The sequence below is a fragment of the Pseudophryne corroboree genome, chromosome 6 (assembly GCF_028390025.1).
Source record: "Pseudophryne corroboree isolate aPseCor3 chromosome 6, aPseCor3.hap2, whole genome shotgun sequence".
NCBI lineage: Eukaryota > Metazoa > Chordata > Amphibia > Anura > Myobatrachidae > Pseudophryne > Pseudophryne corroboree.
This window is the reverse complement of record NC_086449.1, coordinates 730,159,418-730,175,681: the sequence shown is the minus strand read 5'-3', so window position 1 is coordinate 730,175,681 and position 16,264 is coordinate 730,159,418. Positions and strand designations below refer to the sequence as shown.

Genomic DNA, 16,264 nt, shown 5'->3' with positions numbered 1-16,264 from the left:
AACTCTTTCCTAGGCAGGCTACGCTTTGTATCACCGCTTTCCAGAATACGCACACAGCTGAAAACCTCTTACGGCAACTGAGGAAGATCATCGCGGAATGGCTTACCCCAATTGGACTCTCCTGTGGATTTGTGGCATCGGACAACGCCAGCAATATTGTGTGTGCATTAAATATGGGCAAATTCCAGCACGTCCCATGTTTTGCACATACCTTGAATTTGGTGGTGCAGAATTTTTTAAAAAACGACAGGGGCGTGCAAGAGATGCTGTCGGTGGCCAGAAAAATTGCGGGACACTTTCGGCGTACAGGCACCACGTACAGAAGACTGGAGCACCACCAAAAACTACTGAACCTGCCCTGCCATCATCTGAAGCAAGAAGTGGTAACGAGGTGGAATTCAACCCTCTATATGCTTCAGAGGTTGGAGGAGCAGCAAAAGGCCATTCAAGCCTATACAATTGAGCACGATATAGGAGATGGAATGCACCTGTCTCAAGTGCAGTGGAGAATGATTTCAACGTTGTGCAAGGTTCTGATGCCCTTTGAACTTGCCACACGTGAAGTCAGTTCAGACACTGCCAGCCTGAGTCAGGTCATTCCCCTCATCAGGCTTTTGCAGAAGAAGCTGGAGGCATTGAAGAAGGAGCTAACACGGAGCGATTCCGCTAGGCATGTGGGACTTGTGGATGCAGCCCTTAATTCGCTTAACAAGGATTCACGGGTGGTCAATCTGTTGAAATCAGAGCACTACATTTTGGCCACCGTGCTCGATCCTAGATTTAAAGCCTACCTTGGATCTCTCTTTCCGGCAGACACAGGTCTGCTGGGGTTGAAAGACCTGCTGGTGACAAAATTGTCAAGTCAAGCGGAACGCGACCTGTCAACATCTCCTCCTTCACATTCTCCCGCAACTGGGGGTGCGAGGAAAAGGCTCAGAATTCCGAGCCCACCCGCTGGCGGTGATGCAGGGCAGTCTGGAGCGACTGCTGATGCTGACATCTGGTCCGGACTGAAGGACCTGACAACGATTACGGACATGTCGTCTACTGTCACTGCATATGATTCTCTCAACATTGATAGAATGGTGGAGGATTATATGAGTGACCGCATCCAAGTAGGCACGTCACACAGTCCGTACTTATACTGGCAGGAAAAAGAGGCAATTTGGAGGCCCTTGCACAAACTGGCTTTATTCTACCTAAGTTGCCCTCCCACAAGTGTGTACTCCGAAAGAGTGTTTAGTGCCGCCGCTCACCTTGTCAGCAATCGGCGTACGAGGTTACATCCAGAAAATGTGGAGAAGATGATGTTCATTAAAATGAATTATAATCAATTCCTCCGCGGAGACATTGACCAGCAGCAATTGCCTCCACAAAGTACACAGGGAGCTGAGATGGTGGATTCCAGTGGGGACGAATTGATAATCTGTGAGGAGGGGGATGTACACGGTGATATATCGGAGGGTGAAGATGAGGTGGACATCTTGCCTCTGTAGAGCCAGTTTGTGCAAGGAGAGATTAATTGCTTCTTTTTTGGGGGGGGTCCAAACCAACCCGTCATATCAGTCACAGTCGTGTGGCAGACCCTGTCACTGAAATGATGGGTTGGTTAAAGTGTGCATGTCCTGTTTTGTTTATACAACATAAGGGTGGGTGGGAGGGCCCAAGGATAATTCCATCTTGCACCTCTTTTTTCTTTTCTTTTTCTTTGCATCATGTGCTGATTGGGGAGGGTTTTTTGGAAGGGACATCCTGCGTGACACTGCAGTGCCACTCCTAGATGGGCCCGGTGTTTGTGTCGGCCACTAGGGTCGCTAATCTTACTCACACAGCTACCTCATTGCGCCTCTTTTTTTCTTTGCGTCATGTGCTGTTTGGGGAGGGTTTTTTGGAAGGGACATCCTGCGTGACACTGCAGTGCCACTCCTAGATGTGCCCGGTGTTTGTGTCGGCCACTAGGGTCGCTAATCTTACTCACACAGTCAGCTACCTCATTGCGCCTCTTTTTTTCTTTGCGTCATGTGCTGTTTGGGGAGGGTTTTTTGGAAGGGCCATCCTGCGTGACACTGCAGTGCCACTCCTAGATGGGCCCGGTGTTTGTGTCGGCCACTAGGGTCGCTAATCTTACTCACACAGCTACCTCATTGCGCCTCTTTTTTTCTTTGCGTCATGTGCTGTTTGGGGAGGGTTTTTTGGAAGGGCCATCCTGCGTGACACTGCAGTGCCACTCCTAGATGGGCCCGGTGTTTGTGTCGGCCACTAGGGTCGCTAATCTTACTCACACAGCTACCTCATTGCGCCTCTTTTTTTCTTTGCGTCATGTGCTGTTTGGGGAGGGTTTTTTGGAAGGGACATCCTGCGTGACACTGCAGTGCCACTCCTAGATGGGCCCGGTGTTTGTGTCGGCCACTAGGGTCGCTTATCTTACTCACACAGCGACCTCGGTGCAAATTTTAGGACTAAAAATAATATTGTGAGGTGTGATGTGTTCAGAATAGGCTGAAAATGAGTGTAAATTATGTTTTTTGAGGTTAATAATACTTTGGGATCAAAATTACCCCCAAATTCTATGATTTAAGCTGTTTTTTAGGGTTTTTTGAAAAAAACACCCGAATCCAAAACACACCCGAATCCGACAAAAATAATTCGGTGAGGTTTTGCCAAAACGCGTTCGAACCCAAAACACGGCCGCGGAACCGAACCCAAAACCAAAACACAAAACCCGAAAAATTTCAGGCGCTCATCTCTAGTATAAATACACTGTGCCTGAGCAAGGAAGGCGTCAGTGCTTTGGTTGTCAAACCTAGTTCCTGTTTGTCTCTCTCCTGTGATTGTCTTCCAGGTTCCAGCTCCTGTCTCAAGACTTCCACCATAGAGATCCGCACCAGCATTCCACCTGCGGTGTAGCCTGACTCTCCAATCCATTGTGGATTCATCTGTTTCCAGCTACAACATTACCTGCTTCCAGCTCAGCTTCCAGCAGAGTACAGCTTCCCTTAAAGGGCCGGTGTCCTTTCTACACTTTACCACTCTCCACCGGTATTATTATTTCTCCGCTCTCAAGTTCTACATTTCAGTTCATATTTCATCGCTCCCAAGTTCATTTATTATTTAACTGGTTCCAGCCAGTATCCACTCCGTGCTAACAACAGTCTGGTTCCAGCCAGTATCCACAGCAGCTGTTTTATCTTCAGCAACCCAGCTTTCCCTGGAACACCAGCTGGCACAATCCTGGGTTATCTCCATTGCTACAGTCGGGCCTGGTAAGGACTTTCCATCTAGAAGATCATAAGAACTATCTCACACTACCAGTGCTCTGTGGCTCCTGCCATCCTGTAGTACCCAGGAACTGTATTTATTCTTTGCTGACTTTTACGTTTTCTTTTACTGCTGCTGTGTTGCGGAGTTGTCATAATAAACATCATTGACTTTTATCCAAGTTGTCGTGGTCACGCCTTCGGGCAGTTATTATTCATGTTACTTACATGTCCAGGGGTCTGATACAACCTCCCAGGTTCCGGTACATCTCAGCCCCTACAACTGAGGCTGCCTCCCGTCAGCTCAGGCCCTCAGTTGTGACAGTAAGCACTGACCTAATGAATCCAGCCGGAGACCAGGATCAAGCGGCCAGGCCGATGCAAGAACTGGCAGCCCGACTAGAACATCAGGAGGCTGCACAGGGCCACATCATCCGCTGTCTCCAGGATCTCTCTACTCGGCTGGATGGGATTCAGACAACTCTCCGTGGATCAGGCGCGTCTGGTGCGTCAACCACAGTGACTCCAGCTATAACCCCACCCACCTTACCCATTTCTGCTCCACGTCTTCATCTTCCAACGCCAGCAAAATTTGACGGATCTCCAAGATTCTGCAGGGGATTTCTCAACCAGTGTGAGATTCAGTTTGAGCTACAACCTGGCAATTTTCCCAGTGACCGTACAAAAATTGCCTACATTATTTCTCTTCTCAGTGGCTCAGCCCTTGATTGGGCATCACCGTTATGGGAGAGGTCCGACACCCTGCTATCTTCCTACACTGCCTTCGTGTCAACATTCAGGCGCATCTTCGACGAGCCAGGCCGGGTAACCTCAGCTTCATCCGAGATTCTCCGTTTACGCCAGGGGTCACGTACTGTAGGACAATATCTGATACAGTTCCAGATCCTGGCATCCGAACTGGCATGGAACGACGAGGCCCTGTATGCTGCATTCTGGCATGGCTTATCTGAGCGTATTAAAGATGAGTTAGCTACCAGAGACTTACCTTCTAAGTTAGATGAGCTAATCTCACTCTGCACGAAAGTTGATTTACGTTTCAGAGAGAGAGCAACTGAGCGTGGAAGATCATCTGCTCCAAAATCTTCTGCTCCTCCTCCTCGTCAACTGTCACCATCTAAAGATGAGCCCATGCAACTTGGCCGTTCCCGTTTAACTCCTGCTGAGCGCCGAAGACGTCTCTCCGAGTTTCTCTGTCTCTATTGTGCAGCTCCGTCTCACACCATTAATGCCTGTCCCAAACGTCCGGGAAACTCCAAATCCTAGCTCGCCAAGGAGAGGGCCGGCTAGGAGTAATGATCTCCTCTCCATCTCCTCAAGATTGTAATCTCCCAGTCTCGCTTCAAGTTGCTCAACGTTATCGGAACGTCATTGCCCTCCTTGATTCCGGAGCAGCTGGGAACTTTATTACCGAAGCCTATGTTAAACGGTGGTCCCTACCCACCGAGAGACTTCCTTCGTCCATTTCTTTAACTGCCGTGGATGGCAGCAAAATTTTTGATGCAGTTATTTCTTTAAGGACTCTACCAGTTCGTCTGAGAGTGGGAGTTCTTCATTCCGAACTTATTTCTTTTTTAGTGATTCCAAGAGCCACACATCCTGTGGTCCTGGGCCTTCCATGGCTCCGTCTTCACAATCCTACAATTGATTGGACGACTACGCAAATCCTGGCATGGGGTTCCTCCTGTGCTGAGACATGTTTGTTTAAAGTATTGCCTGTCTGTTCTTCCTCCCCTAGGTCGTCTGATGTTCCACCTCCTCCATATCAAGATTTCACGGATGTGTTCAGTAAAGCTTCTGCTGATATCCTTCCTCCTCATAGAGAATGGGACTGTCCGATTGATCTCGTTCCAGGGAAGGTTCCACCTCGAGGCCGAACTTATCCGTTGTCTCTGCCTGAGACGCATTCTATGGAGGAATATATTAAAGAGAACCTAGCAAAGGGGTTCATTCGACCTTCTTCTTCTCCAGCCGGCGCAGGCTTCTTTTTTGTAAAAAAGAAAGATGGTGGTCTGCGGCCGTGCATCGACTACAGAGGTTTGAACGACATTACCATCAAGAACCGTTATCCTTTACCCCTGATTACTGAGCTCTTTGACAGAGTTAGCGGAGCTACCATCTTTACAAAGCTGGACTTGCGAGGTGCATACAATCTCATCCGGATCCGTGAGGGTGACGAGTGGAAGACCGCCTTTAACACCCGTGACGGACATTATGAGTACCTCGTCATGCCCTTCGGATTGAGCAATACTCCAGCTGTCTTCCAGCATTTTGTCAATGAGATCTTCAGAGACATTCTATACCGTCATGTCGTGGTCTATCTAGACGATATCCTCATTTTTGCCAACGATTTAGAGGAACATCGTTTTTGGGTTAAAGAGGTTCTGTCCCGTCTCCGTGTCAATCATCTCTATTGCAAATTAGAAAAATGCGTCTTTGAAGTCAAGTCCATTCCGTTTCTAGGGTACATTGTGTCCGGTTCCGGACTAGAGATGGATCCTGAGAAACTACAAGCAATCCAAAATTGGCTGGTACCCTTAACCCTCAAAGGGGTCCAGAGGTTCTTAGGGTTCGCCAACTATTACCGAAAGTTTATACGAGACTTTTCCACCATTGTGGCGCCTATTACTGCTTTCACTAAGAAGGGTGCTAACCCGTCCAAGTGGTCTGAAGAAGCCATGCAAGCATTTCATCTTTTAAAACAAAGGTTCATCTCTGCGCCTGTTCTGAAACAGCCTGACATCGACTCTCCTTTCATCTTAGAGGTGGATGCCTCCTCCGTTGGAGTAGGAGCGGTGTTATCTCAGAGGGCTAAAGATGGCCATTTACACCCTTGCAGTTTCTTCTCCCGGAAGTTCTCCCCAGCTGAGCGCAACTATGCCATTGGCGACCAGGAGTTGCTAGCCATCAAGCTCGCTCTAGAAGAGTGGAGGTATCTGTTGGAGGGAGCTTCTCATTCAATCACCATACTTACAGACCACAAGAACCTTTTATACCTGAAGGGCGCACAATGTCTCAACCCTCGTCAGGCCAGATGGGCACTTTTCTTTTCCAGGTTCGACTTTAAACTCCAGTTCTGTCCGGGCTCTCAGAATCGCAAGGCCGATGCCCTTTCCCGCTCATGGGAGCAAGAAAATGAGTCAGAGTCTTCAGACAAGCATCCTATTATAAATCCGTTGGCATTCTCCACGGTAGGGATGGACTCTACGCCCCCATCAGGGAAAAGTTTTGTGAAGCCGATGCTAAGGAAGAAGCTCATGCATTGGGCCCATGCTTCCCGTTTTGCCGGACATACAGGTATCCAAAAAACCCTGGAGTTTATCTCTAGGTCCTATTGGTGGCCAACTCTGAAAAAGGACGTCTTGGAGTTTATTGCATCTTGCCCAAAGTGTGCCCAACATAAAGTATCCCGCCAGTCGCCTGCGGGGCAACTGGTTCCACTATCCGTTCCCCGTCGACCATGGACCCACTTGTCGATGGATTTCATTACAGACTTACCCATGTGCAACAAGTTCAATACCATCTGGGTGGTAGTTGACCGGTTCACCAAGATGGCACACTTCATTCCACTCACCGGTCTTCCGTCAGCTTCCAAGTTGGCTCAAGTATTCATACAAGAGATCTTCCGACTCCACGGTCTTCCTGAAGAAATTATCTCAGATCGAGGAGTTCAATTCACAGCCAAATTCTGGCGAAGTTTATGTCAAGTCCTCCAAGTCAAGCTAAAGTTTTCCACGGCTTACCATCCTCAGACCAATGGTCAAACCGAGAGGGTGAATCAGGACTTGGAGGCCTTCCTCCGCATCTATGTGTCCTCCTCTCAAGATGACTGGGTTCAATTACTTCCCTGGGCCGAGTTCTGTCATAACAACCAGTATCATTCTTCATCTGCTTCAACACCATTCTTCACTAACTTTGGATTCCACCCTAAAGTCCCTGAGTTCCAACCGCTTCCAGCAACTTCTGTTCCCGCAGTGGATATCACCTTGCATCAGTTTGCCAATATCTGGAAGAGCGTACGATCAGCTCTGCTCAAGGCATCGTTCAGGTACAAGAAGTTTGCGGATAAGAAGCGTCGAGCAGTTCCTGCTCTCAAGGTGGGTGATCGGGTATGGTTATCCACGAAGAATTTGAGGTTAAGAGTTCCCAGTATGAAGTTTGCACCTCGCTATATCGGTCCTTTCAAGATTGATCAAGTCATCAATCCTGTTGCTTACAGACTTCAGTTGCCTCCCTTCTTAAAAATACCCAGGACATTCCATGTTTCCCTGTTGAAACCGCTGATCTTGAATCGGTTTCATTCCTCACTTCCTCCAACTCCGAAAGTCCAAACTCAACGAGGCGTTGAGTATGAAGTGGCCAAGATCCTGGACTCACGTCACCGTTACGGTCAACTACAATATCTTATTGACTGGAAGGGTTATGGTCCTGAGGAACGTTCATGGACCAATGCTTCTGATGTCCATGCTCCTGCCTTGGTCCGGAGATTCCATTCCAAGTTTCCTCAAAAGCCAAAGAAGTGTCCTGGGGCCACTCCTAAAGGGGGGGTGCTGTCACGATCCGGGTATCTGGACGCCATTTCTTACCCATCAGATGCCTCCTAAGGCTGGCTCAGCGCTCCAGGACCGGATCCCATCTGTTATCCTGATGTGTACATTCCTGTATCCTCTCCTGTCACTCTGGGACGCTGTCACAGTAAACGCCATATTACACCTGGCATGGCGTCTCCCGCGGCCTCCGCCGCCGTCCCTGAACTTCTGCATGCAGAGTGTCTGAGTGGCGATTACGTCAGCCGCGGCCTCCGCTGTGTCCGCGTGGTTGGATGTGCATCTGTCAGCCTGGCGTCTCCGGTGGCCGGCGCCGCCATTACTGTTTTCATTACCACATGGATTACAAACCAAACTTCCCTCCAAGTGTCTGCATGGGCGCAGCCATCTTGGATTCTGTCAGCTGATCATTTCCACCAATCTGTTCTCAGTATTGATAATCTGCATAATTGCCTAGCCAATCCCTTCCTTGCTGCAGGTATAAATACACTGTGCCTGAGCAAGGAAGGCGTCAGTGCTTTGGTTGTCAAACCTAGTTCCTGTTTGTCTCTCTCCTGTGATTGTCTTCCAGGTTCCAGCTCCTGTCTCAAGACTTCCACCATAGAGATCCGCACCAGCATTCCACCTGCGGTGTAGCCTGACTCTCCAATCCATTGTGGATTCATCTGTTTCCAGCTACAACATTACCTGCTTCCAGCTCAGCTTCCAGCAGAGTACAGCTTCCCTTAAAGGGCCGGTGTCCTTTCTACACTTTACCACTCTCCACCGGTATTATTATTTCTCCGCTCTCAAGTTCTACATTTCAGTTCATATTTCATCGCTCCCAAGTTCATTTATTATTTAACTGGTTCCAGCCAGTATCCACTCCGTGCTAACAACAGTCTGGTTCCAGCCAGTATCCACAGCAGCTGTTTTATCTTCAGCAACCCAGCTTTTCCTGGAACACCAGCTGGCACAATCCTGGGTTATCTCCATTGCTACAGCCGGGCCTGGTAAGGACTTTCCATCTAGAAGATCATAAGAACTATCTCACACTACCAGTGCTCTGTGGCTCCTGCCATCCTGTAGTACCCAGGAACTGTATTTATTCTTTGCTGACTTTTACGTTTTCTTTTACTGCTGCTGTGTTGCGGAGTTGTCATAATAAACATCATTGACTTTTATCCAAGTTGTCGTGGTCACGCCTTCGGGCAGTTATTATTCATGTTACTTACATGTCCAGGGGTCTGATACAACCTCCCAGGTTCCGGTACATCTCAGCCCCTACAACTGAGGCTGCCTCCCGTCAGCTCAGGCCCTCAGTTGTGACATGTATGAACTTATTCTCTAGCCTGCGGCCCCAAACCTCTACGGCTACCACTATAGGAAACAACTCCAAAGCTGCCAAGTTCTTAGTCAAACCGCTGTCCTTCCACCTTTGCGGCCATTCTTCTGCGCACCACTCTCCCTGCAAGTACGCTCCGAAGCCTATGGCTCCTGCTGCGTCTGTGAACAGCTGCAGTGCATGGTTTGGCGATATCTTGCTCGGCCACATGCGTACCCCGTTAAACTGTTTCAAGAAATCCTGCCATACTAACAAATCTTCCTTCAATTCCCCGCTGATGCGGATGAAGTGATGTTTCTTCCTCACTCCCGCTGTTGCCCTTTCCATACGTCGCTTGAAAATCCGCCCCATAGGGATTACGCGACAAGCAAAATTCAGCGACCCTAGCAATGACTGCAACTGGCCCAAGGTAACTGACTTCGCTTGGGCGCATGCACTGATCTCTCGCTCCAACTTTTCGATTTTTTCTGTTGGCAACCGGCACTCCATCTTCTCTGTGTCGATCTCTATACCTAGGTAAGAGATAACCTGTTTTGGGCCCTCAGTTTTCTCCCCCGCAATGGGGACTCCGAACTCGTTCAGCATCTTTGTAAGCTCTTGCAGCAACTGCGCGCACTGCCCAGACTGAGCTGGGCCTGCCAGCAAGAAATCGTCCAGGTAGTGCGCTACTGCCCTACAGCCTGTCCGTGCTTCCAAGCACCAGTGCAAGAAGGAGCTGAAAATTTCGAATAACGCGCAAGATATTGCGCATCCCATAGGCAAACATTTGTCCACGAAATATTGGCCCTCAAACTGGAAACCCATAAGGTAAAAACTGTCCGGATGCAGGGGGAGTAGCCTGAACGCTGACTCGATGTCCAGCTTCGCCAACAAGGCCCCTTTCCCTTGCCTCCTAACCATTTTTATCGCATGGTCAAACGACTGATATTGCACCGAGCACTGTTCCACGTCCAGGGCATCATTAACCGATGCCCCCTCCGGGAAAGATAGGTGTTGAATAAGTCTGAACTTTCCCTGTGCTTTCTTGGGAACTAACCCCAGCGGTGACACTACCAAATTTTCAATTGGGGGGGCCGCGAATGGCCCGGCCATCCTGCCCATCTCCAATTCTTTTCCAATTTTCTGTCGCGCCACCTGCGGCTGCTCCCTGATGGAATGAAGGTTCCTATTGCGGTCGCCCGGAAGGACGTCCCGTCTTACTGGGATCTTGAACCCTACTCTAAAACCCTCCTGCAACCGCTGAGCTTCTAAACGCTCGGGGTACCTGGCTAGCCATGCCTGCATACCCTCCAGCCTCACTGGGCTACTTGCCTTTGACAGGCACAAGCGCTCCGGATACCTTTTCCCCTCTCTCTCCCTGTCGGCCTTTTTTTCTAAAGCAATCTTTTGCCGGGTGACTTCCGCTGCAGTGCGTGCATGCGTGCTTGAATTTGCAGAACGCCCGTGTGCACCGGGTGTCATTGAAGGCGTAGCATTTGAGCATATCTTGTCTATGCGTGCCAGGCCTCCCTGCCCCCTGCCTTTGCGCTGTCGCTTCTTTATCGCTAGCCCCTCTTGCCTGCGCCTTGAGCCACAGCTCGATATCCTTTGTCCCAAACTTGATGGGTTGCTGCCCTTGCGCTCTTAACCTAAAGGACTCGTCGTATCTGCGCCACGCAGTTCCCCCATAATCCTTGTACACCGAATAAACAAGATTGATGTATTTCATCATGTTCATTGCCATATTTGGGTAAGCTTCTATGTAGCAACCAGAGTATGCGAACATCCCGGTCATCCAATTGTCAATTGTCTTGTAGGATTCCCCGCGCCCTACTCCCTTCTCGCTGCCCCTCTCCTTGTCCCTGAGACCCTTCTCTGTAAGGGAGCATATGTCGATGAAATCCCCCTTTACAATTTCCTTCCTAATTTCTTTAGGCAAATGCCCTGCCAATGCGCCTAGCTCGTGATCCAATGCGCCTCCCTGCTGTAAGAAAACTGGCTTAGCTGCTCCGGTCTGACCTAGCTTACTCCACGCTGTATCTGCCCCTGGGGCTGACAACTTCTTCTACTTGTGATTGGCCCTGGCCAACCGCAGTTGCTCTTTCAATACCTTGCATGCCTCGTCGTCGTCTGACTCGGACGCGCTGCTATTGCCCCGCTTGCCCGCCTGATTATCTGCGGCGCTGTTACCCTCCCATTGTGTGTTCGCTACCTCATTTAAGGTGGCCCCCCTGCCATTTGCGCTGTTTTGGTGCAACCCCTGCCTCTGCCCCTTTTCAGTACCACCCCTCACACTTTGTGTATTGCTATTATACAACGGCATAACATTCACATTCTGCATATTAAACACATGGTTCATCTCACCGTTCCTGAGTGATGCTGTGGAGACGTCTTCTCTGGCCGGGCTGGTCACGGCACCGGCCTCCGCTGTATTCTTCTCCACCGCTCTTGCAGCGGCAAGATGCTGCACTGACGGGCCGCTGGGCATGGCGAGGACCGCACTGTCTCTGTAACTGCTGTAATTGTCTTGGATTCTCGCTTGTGGTTGTGATGTGAAATCTTGCGATTGTGATGCGAAATCTTGCGCTTGTGATGTGAAATTTTGCGCTTGTGATGTGAAATTTTGCGATTGTGATGTGAAATCTTGCGATGTGGCTCCTTGCTCCCGATTGCTTGCTTGCAGTGTTTCGTGGCCCCTGCTCTGTCCTGTGACTGGCGTTGGTGTCTGCTGGTACATTCTCCTGGGCGGGGATATAAACGCAGGGGAGCGGGCAAGCTGGTTTCGCAACCCTAGTGTAATGTCCCTGTCCTGTGCGCTCCCTGCGCCCTGTCCCCAGTTACCCCCTTGCCTAGGAGTGCCCTCTGGCTGCCTAGCCGGGCTATTATATTGCTGTGTCTCTGCCAGGAATACCCATCTCCCCCTCACTTCGGGTGACCCTGCCCCGCTAGCTGTGTCGGTGAGAATAACTCCCCCTTCCTGGCATGCTGCTCCTACGTTCCTAGCCTGTGTTGGGGTATTCTGCAACCGTTGTGCTGCAACGTTAATAGGGGTTCCCTTGGACTGTAGTGGGCCATAGCCGCTCTGCCCCTCCCCCCTTGGGCCTAAAATGGCTGCCCCATTCCCCCTTTCTCCTATGCCTTCTTGCCCCGGCTGGTACTCACCCCCCTCTTGCCCTTGCTCCTTTCGCAGGGCTGCTGGTCGCTGCTGCCTTCCGGATCTAGCAGTTGGTTTTCCTGCCTTCTTTCTTTTTCCCCCTGGTTGTTTCTTCTTATGTGTCCTCCGGCCACCAGAGGGCGCCCCAGCACCATTTTCACTGCTCCTGTGCTGCCTTTCTGGAGAGGAACGAACGGATGGGCCCTGCAGCTGCTGGCCAGAAATGCTGACCTCCCGGCCTCTGTATCGTGCTGGAAGCTCCCTTCTCCTCTCTGGCCGCTCTGCCAAGCGCTGCCCGACCCTTGCTCCCTGCTGTGATGGTGACCTGCCTCCGGTCACTGTGGATGCCATGCCTGGATCCCTGGAATTGCAGTAGCCACCGGACAGACACAGGTACTTCCTTTCCTGTGTGGGGAAAATGGAGCTATTAACACCCTCCCCCCCGGCTGCTGCTTTTATCTGCCTCTCCCTCCTCACCTCCCCCCCCCCCCCGCCTCTGGGCCGCACCTTTTACTGGCCCAGGGCTCCCTGCAGGTGATGCAAAGGGGAGGGGGTCCCGCCTCCCTGCAGCCAACCCCCCCTCCCCCGGCGTTCGCGCCTTCGGGCCGCCCGGCACCCCTCCTCCTTATCCTGCTGCGGCGCCATTGCTGCCCCCTTCGCCCCTGTTAGTAGCACACTGATGTTCTCCATATGTCAGTGGTTTCTCAACTGCCAGATTAACACCCATTTCAGCATTTACAGCATATTCTGCAAAAACACACAAGACAGCATGTTCTGCCACAATCAACCAAGGGTCAGTGATGTCACTATCTTCTAGAAGAGTGGTACATCCCTCCTGTGCCATTTCTGGCATTCATAGTCTCAATGCCATAGAGCAGGCATGTCCAAACTGCGGCCCTCCAGCTGTTGAGAAACTACACATCCCAGCATGCCCTGACACAGCTTTAGCATTCTCTGACAGCAAAACTGTGTCAGTGCATGCCTGGATATGTAGTTTCACAACAGCTGGAGGGCCGCAGTTTGGACATGTCTGCCATAGAGCATACAGACTGTATTGATCACACAAAGTGGACCAATGCCACGTCACATGACTTTCATTAGTGTTTCCATGTTGTGTCCGCAACCTGTATTTATTATATCCCCATTTATATGCGGCCATGCAGTAATAACTATGTAAGAGTGATGTATCCCACAAACAGAGCAGGGCACACAGCACGTAATCACTACTGTGGTGACAACGACTGATTACGCTTGAAAGATGCTGCATGAAATATACGCTTAACGGCATCGCTATTGTGTAACTCCCTTCACTTCAACCTGTCGTCACCGGAGTAGTTGAGTATTTATAAATGTATGAAGCACCCGGCTTTAAAATTCACATATAACACCACTGAATGCAGTTTGTACAGAGGTATGTATTGAGATTTATTAGTCTAAATGATCAGTGCTTTAAACTTCATGGTACTCAATGGTACTGAGCAACACCACACATTTTCTCTCTGGAAACTGGAAGCTCCACTGTCATTGAAGGGCATAGCTTCCATAGGTGCAGGCAGTGCAGCTGCTGTTGGGCCCAGAGCTGAGAGGGGCCCACCTTCCCTGTCAAAGTTACATGTGTTATATAAATTTTTCGCCATTGGGTGGTACGTAGGGGTCCCTTTCCTACTTTTTCCTTGGGACCTGCTCAGGGGCGGATCCAGAAGAAAATGAAAGAATGGGCACCATGATAGAGGAACGGTAATAGTTATATTTACATGCACCTAAGGCATGCGTGCTCCCAGATAAGAGGAGTGGTATCACAGGGGGCGTGGCCTCACAGAATACGCCATCAGGTAATGATTGGCTGTAGGAGCGCATCCTGGTTTATTGCCAATGTTTCACCTGATGAAAAGGCTGATTGGGCCTTGAAATGTTGGTCACCTGTTCCATTAGTTATGGGAGCCTGGAATGCACCCCAGCACAATATAATTATTACGGTTTTTAGTTGGTGGTGGCAGGTGCAGCATACCTTGTTTTGGGCACTGCAGTGAGACTCAGACTGCAGGACATGAACTGCCCATCTTTGATTAGAAGAAGCAGCCAGCTGGATCTCCAACAAGCAGCATAAGACATCTGCAGGACAGCAGACCCTCCAACATGACCCGCCCCACTAGGTACAAAATGCTCTGTTTCTGGACTTCCCTCTTAATTTATGATTTCCATCACCTGTGTTGAACTAGTTAAATGATAAGAAAGCTGTTTCTTCACAGGTGATGGCAATAATAAATTAAGAGGGAAGTCTAGAAACAGAGCATTTTGTACCTAGTGGGGCGGGTCATGTTGGAGGGTATGGGACAGCCCTGTCATAATCACACGGGCCGCCTTCTCAAAGCTGAAGCTGAGTTTGACTGCACCTAGCATGGTGGTAAAGGAAGTGGAGGAGGAAGGGCTGGGAAACTGTGCAGTGCACTGAGGGCTGATGTAGCCTTCTGCGCATCATAAGTAACAGTCTTACTCGATGCTGGCATTTGAACTCCGCACCTAGGGCGGGATGTACTAATGTACATCGCCGCCCATCGCCACGATTCTGATCGCATATGTACTAACATATGCGATCAGCATTGCGGAGGACAGCTCTTCCGATAAGAGCTGTCCTCCACGATGCGCAGCGGCAGTCTGACTTCCGGGATTCGGCCCCAGAAGTCAGTCTGCGCATGCGCGGGGTGACGGGGGCGGCCGCAGGGCATGCTGGGAGGGATCCGATCGGATCCCTCATACAGCGCCGCGGAGAGAAGCCCATAGGCTTCTATGGACATACACCAGAAAAAGATGGCGTACCCCGCCGCGGCGCTGTCCTGCCTGCTGGGGGTTAGTACATCAGGAAAATGCGGTAAACAGGGAGTTTACCGCATTTTCCGCTTAGTACATCCCGCCCCTGGGCTGGACTCTGGCTGGCTGGCAGTCAGGGAGGTAGGTTGCAGTGTGAGCAGGGGGTGGCTGGAGATGCAGCTCCAGCATCCCCATTGGTTACCACACGGACTTGCTGTTAGAGCAGCGGCGGGTCCTAGTGCCTGCCGGCTCTTTTATAAAATCTGACTGATGAAAAAATAGCAGTAGTGCTGCTGCTGTTCTCCTTTTGAAAAAAAAAAAGTCAGAAACGACAGGGGGAGCACGGGCCCGAGTGTCCCCCCTCCCCCTGGATCTGCCTATGGACCTGCAATATATCTAGGTATGCCCCTGGACCTGCTTATTGTCGTGAGGTATAAAATGAACTGGAGGGCATTTTAATGTTATATAATATGAACCGGGGCACTGTAATGAGGCACAATATGAACGGGGAGCACTATATATCATAATGTGAATTAGGGGTACTGTGCGGCATAATGTGTACTGGCAGCTCTGAAATATGACATAGGGTGAACTTAAGCACTACTGCGTTTCATAAAAGAAACTAGGGCACTTCTATGAGGCATAACATTAAATAAGGCTATACTATGGTTCAGAAAATGAACTAGGGCACTATTATAGGGCATACAATTAACAACTGGGGCAGAGAGGTGTCTCTCTAGAACAGTGGTTCTCAAACTCGGTCCTCAGGACCCCACACAGTGCATGTTTTGCAGGTAACCCAGCAGGTGCACAGGTGTATTAATTACTCACTGACACATTATAAAAGGTCCACAGGTGGAGCTAATTATGTCACTTGTGATTCTGTGAGGAGACCTGCAAAACATGCACTGTGTGGGGTCCTGAGGACCGAGTTTGAGAACCTGTGCTCTAGAAGCACTGGGATGGGGGCCCCTTCAAAATGTTGCTATGGAGAGTGGAGACCACAAAGTTCTGGCTATGCCCCTGCTGTCATTGCTAATAAAGTTTAATACAACTTCCATCCAACCACCCCATCACATCTACCTAATAGGCCAGGGAGACACTAATCTTACCACAGGACCTTCAGCAGGTTAGGTGAGATCTGGTACATTTTTCATAGTACCGATGCCTTTTTCAA

General features: G+C 50.1%; 1 protein-coding gene across 2 annotated transcripts in view; it reads left to right on the top strand.

Annotated features, from left to right (window-relative positions):
• Positions 1–16,264, top strand: part of LOC134935628 (dihydrofolate reductase-like) — a 146,532-nt gene that overhangs the window by 16,443 nt on the left and 113,825 nt on the right. Inside the window, exon 1 of one of the 2 annotated variants that reach the window (XM_063930565.1) lies at positions 16,205–16,221. The exons of the other annotated variant lie outside the window; for it this stretch is intronic. The gene's annotated coding sequence lies outside the window, so the exon portion shown is untranslated. Of the gene's footprint in view, positions 1–16,204; positions 16,222–16,264 lie in introns of those variants that run through there. 2 annotated transcript variants of the gene reach the window in all.